We start from the raw sequence: 5,697 nt of genomic DNA on the forward strand, positions 1-5,697 counted from the left end.
AGCACACGTGCACCAGGCGCTTTTCAAAGTAAAACAGATCTGTTCATTTTTATTTTCAAAATACCAAAGCAGTAAAATCATGTAATTGAGTAATCACTTGCCAAATTTCCTTTTTTTAATCTAATCTATTTTGAGTTACATCAGAGCCAAAATGCAAATTAAACTGGTAAGGTTCCAAGATTTCCCCCCACCTCCCTTTTTAAAAAAAACACAATTTAAGGTACTCATAAGTAAGGAAATTTTAAAAACCATTTGTTTTGTGTGCTGTAAACTTTGGAAAACAAGTTTCAGCCTGAAGTAAATTTTCATAGGTAATAGGTTAAATAGAAGTCTTATGTAAATTTTGATCTCTTCTTAACAACTCCAATGTTCATTTGATAAAATTTGATTTGAAAATAATGCCATTGTTTTAAAAGAGGCTCAAAGGGTCAGAAACTAGGCAAAAAAAGCATCCACTCTAACAAGGCACACGTACAGTCTTGCAGCTCTAACTACTGTATAAAAAAAAAGCAGATTCCCGAGATTGCTCATTCGCAGTCTCTGTTAATAATTTGGGGGTGGGGGGGTGGGGGTGGTTTTGTTGCGGCAGCATTAAAAGCCAAACTCACTCGCCAGCCTGGGCAAACTCGTCAGCACTCGACCACGAGGTGAGACAGATCCTCGCCGTGCCTACCAAGTCACACATCTCAGCCAACTAACAAACCTGTAGATAAAAGTGGCCTTCCAGAGTGCACGCTGTGGGAAACCTTTGCTCTTTGGGTTGCTGTTGGTCAGATTAAGTCTCTTCCTAACCAAGGGCAGAGCTTGTGAGAAGCCGTGTTGGCCTCGCAGGTTGCATTCTACCACAGTGCTGCCGTCTCTTGAAAACAAAACCAAACCAAACCCCACCCCCAAAACTGGCACTCACTCAAGCTATGGTCCTTTTCACGGCACTTGTCTTTTCTCCCCTCAAAACTCCTTCCTCAAACTGGGGTCTGCTCATGATGCCTCCCGGCCCCTTTTTGTAAGGCTGCAAAGGCACAACTGACCCTGTTAATTTCAAAAATAAAGCAGTCAAAACAGTTTTTCTTTTGCTGGAAAAACACCCCTGACACTACATTTGAAATAGAGCTGTTAAGGGAAGGGTCAGGCCAATTCTTAGCATGCAAAATGCCGCAGATGATGTTGAGGAGAGAGAGATGGAGGAGTTACGAGGTTGACTATTTGCAAAAAGCCTGGCTGACCTTGCAGCTGCCCTTCTAAAAGGGATCTCACCCCTCTTCAACATGCCTGTTCTACCCCATCCCCAGCAGCGCCACTGGTACTCATCAAATCCTGATGACCTGGTTCGGTGAGCTAAAACCACGAAGAACTAATTTGTTTTTCCTTCTGCTGCTGCTGCTAAGGGCTAAGTTTTCTACCAGTTTAACTCCTCAACTCCATCTCACTTAGACTGCCAGGTGACAGCCAGTGTCAGCTCAAGGGAAGCAAGAGCAGCGTGCAGCCGGGGGAACGGGGACAGTCTTTTTTCGGCAGCTAGCTGCGATGTCGAACCAGACCCTCAGGTCTCTGATGGCTAAGGAGACTAAAGACATGGTAGAGAGCGCAAAGGAGAGACAGGAAAAGCGTGAAATCAAACCAGACCAAGGATAAAGAGAATACGCATACTAGATGCAAAGCAGGGGCTGGACTGCGAGTGCTGATCGTGGGAACAGATGGAGAGATAGAGAGAGAAATGACACCCATTACACTCAAAATCATACGTGTGAGAGAGGGGGAGAGGGGAGGGCAGAGACAGCGTGTGGTGGGATAGATGGAATTCGCAAGACAGGAAGAAGACTTGCAGAAAAATCATGGTTTAAGAAAACCCAGAATTGGAACTTACTGTCCTTGGAAAAAAAAAAAATATCACAGTCTAATTCTATCAGTGTGGTTAGAAAAGAAGGATCTTTTCACACATTGCGCAGTCACACACCAAAAGGGTTAAAAGGTACAGCATAACATCAGTTTTGGCCAGCCAAATAAACATCTATTGTATCAACGTTGTGCATAACATTGCACAGATTAAACTAGAGCCAAATCAAACAAAATATTCTTCCAGTTCTGTAGAGGATCAAGATGCAAACAAAAAGATTTTGATACTTCCATGGCTCTCCATTGGCACAGGAACCAGAAAGGAATATTCATTAGTTCTGACTATAAATGTTTGTCTTGTGTGGGAGGTCTTCATATAGTAATATGTATTAGAAACTTGATATTTTTCCAATCAAGCCTTTCCACTTCCATTTACATATATTTAATTGTAAATATTCATTTTCCTATCTGAAGCACTTTAAATAAACGTACAATAAACACATTCTACACAGAAGGGGAGAGAATAGCTTAGGGGATTTGCGACCAGCCCTAGAAGTGCTCCAGCCTCCACATGGCCGGTCAGGAGCAATGCAAGACGATCCCTCCTCACAGCTTGTGGGGGGTCTCGTAGACTAAGCTGGTGATCTCACCCTCATTTCTCCTGAACAGGGATCCTCCCCCTGCAACCAATAAATCATAATTGACACAAACTGGCATCTGTGCCAGGAGAAAAGGTGACGGCTGGCAGAGATGCCCTCTCACACACAGAAATGTATTTCTTCAGAGTACAATCAACTTCAGTTTGCAAGTTGAGTCAATATACACTTATCTTTTCCAAGCACCGAAACACACAGGCAACGGAATTATACTCTAACTGCAGCTTTATTTAAAACAGAACCACATAATGCACAGAAACTCTCAAGTAAGACATTGGCATTTGACCTCAACTAAACAGTGGTGGTCACCATGGTTGGCAGTGCTGCCTTCAGGGGGGAACACGCTTTGGCCCCTTGCAGCGGCCAGGCGGCTGGGGGCCTGGAGCTGCTGCAGCTCTCCCCAAGAATTCCCTGGGTACATGGCAGCTTTCAGCAGGCACAAACCCCCACCACTTACACCACACCGGGGTTACAGGCACACCTACCCAAGGAGTGCTTTTGTCCACTGCTATCACCTAATGCATAGCTGACATAGGATGCATTGTGAGTTCCTCAAGATGTATGCTAAAGCCCCAGTTTGTGACAGAAATTTTTTTTTTTTTTCTTGTGACGGAAAGCACATTTTAGAAAAAGAGAAAGTTTTCCAGTCAGGATGCACTGATTGAAGACAACTGAAAGAAGGCTGGAAGCTATTCTTTCAAGAGGAGGTTATGAAACCAAATTGATAAAATGGGTAACTGTGTGAATAAACATGAAAAAAGTAAGATGTTATCAGCTGGTCCCACAGAAGATGTAAGTTAGTAAGAAGAGAGAGGCTTTCTCCTACTCAAACCACTCTTCAGGCATGATCCAGAGGCAGTAAGCTTCAAGCTAGAGTACAGGTAAGTACAAAGCTTTGTAAATTAGTCATATGTGAAGACCTTCCCCAAAGATATCCTGTACCGAATTAACTGACATCTTGAATACTATTGCAGTCATACTGACCTACTGCTACAATACACATTAATGACTGAATAACATGAAATTGGTGAGTGTCCGTTATGAAAGATGCTAATAGACCTGGGCAGAAACACACATCCTTTGTACCACTTACCATGAGAAAGTGATACTTAATTGCTACAGTTACATTAATAGCAAAATTAAAAATTTATTTTCAAATCGTTGGATTCAGAGCCAAACTAAGAGAGGACAATGTTACCTGTTGTTTTATGGGGCAATCTGGAAAACATTAAGAGATGACAACTCATGCTTCATATTTACATTCAAGTCAGCTATGAATTAATTTTACAAATTGTTGTAGGGTATATTTACAAGGTGAAATTAAGATACCGTTTACCTTAATACTGACCGATTGAAGTCAGAGGGACTACAGGAAGTAAGAAAACACTTCTGGAGAATAAAACAAATAGAGTGCCTCTTCTGAAAGTCACATACAGTTTTTTCTGCATAGATTAAAACTTTTATCATGATGGATCATAAACTGTAAAGCAGTTTTTGTGTCTATCGGAACATTCTCTTTTACCTGTGAATTCCATGTCTTATACATGAGGACAGATAGAACTCTTCTACTGCATTATTGGAGACTTATCAAAAACAGGATGCTTTTTTCTTGAGGAGATGAAAAGTACAGAGATAAGCAGGGAAATAAAGACTGAAGTTTTAACCAATAATATTTTTGTGTGGTTATCAGAGGAATGTAATAATTAATCTTTTAATCATTCTGAAGATTGTGTGAAATCATAATATCTCATCTTTCCAGCCTCAACCTGCCATTCTTGATCTGAATTACAAACAATAAGAAAGGAGATGATTTAATGAGCAACTTTGTCATGTTGCCATTTTGCCTTAGTCAAAGGCAAATGTCTAGTTTTGCCTCTAAACTGAAATGGAATAGACTTATATTTCAACTATGCTCACAACTGAGGCAAACGTGAATAGAAAAGTTAGGGCTATTTTAAAGCTAGAACCCCAGTGTCTTCACATTTTGACAGTGACATAATTAAATACAGGCTGTTAAGAAGAAACATTAATTTACTAGAAAATAAAATCCACGTTGTGGAGAAACACATATGTAAGAAAAGTAATCCAAAATTTGACAAATACTGAACTAAATCCAAAAAGAAAGATTTCAGTCACAATGGCAATAGGTATGTTCTAATTATGAATGAAAAAAATGTCAGCATGATTTGATCACACTCAATAAATAGGCACTTCAATAAAGTATATATTTACACTGGCTTTCTGAATGCTAGGGCATCACAAAGTAGTATGGCTTTATTACAATGGATGGAAGATGGCAACTACTTAGAACCCAGTGCCAACATGGATTATAACAAATCCAGTGAGTATTTTGTTTTTCAATTATTCATAGAAAATTTAATCCTGATTAAGTATCCTTGGGCAGGAATTCATGGGTAGTTGATGACTGAAACCAACATTTATTTGAAATGCTTCTGTTAATTTAATCTGTGTATATGGCTTAATTATGATTGAATCCTCAATGTAACAGAAATGAATTATATCAGGATTAAAATTCTAGTACCACATCACCCATTCCATTTTCTTTGCCTTTACCCCCTCCCCCCTTTAAAAGATGCAAGCCTGCTGTTTTAATTACCTTCACATTGCTATGTTTTCTAAGCCTCAAATACTGTTTAGGCCTTCATTACTGGAAGAAATTTTTAGTTAAATTTTTTTTTTTAAAAAAAAAGGCAGATATAAACCCTATTTTCATTCCCATTAAAAATTTAACCAGTATGAACATTAGCTGCAAAAAAGGCTTTTCTTTTACACCACTAATAAAGGAAGGTTTCTCTCAGTCAGTTGTGAACATTTTACATGTGTTTTCTAGAGGACTCTCCCCCTCTTTTGTTTCCCCTTCTTTTATACTTACAGATAAAATGCATTTTCTCTAAAGCATGAAAATAAAAGAACTTGTACTCATCGTTACGCATCACACCAATTTCACAACTGGCCTGTTTCAGACTTGTTTGAGCTTGTAGATGTTTTAAGAACTGCATTTTATAAGACCTTCAAACCTAGTATTGATATAAAGTAAGGACTTTTTTTTGTGTCTGTGAGTGGTAGAGAAAAGATTCATTGTACTTTTTCCATGATACAGCTCAGCACCATGTGCTACACAAACAATAGTTATAAAATTATGCAAATTATGGATTTTTCCACTCCACAATACTTTTTAACAGATTAA

Source organism: Vanellus vanellus (assembly GCF_965231255.1).
Source record: "Vanellus vanellus genome assembly, chromosome: 1".
Classification (NCBI taxonomy): Eukaryota; Metazoa; Chordata; class Aves; order Charadriiformes; family Charadriidae; genus Vanellus; species Vanellus vanellus.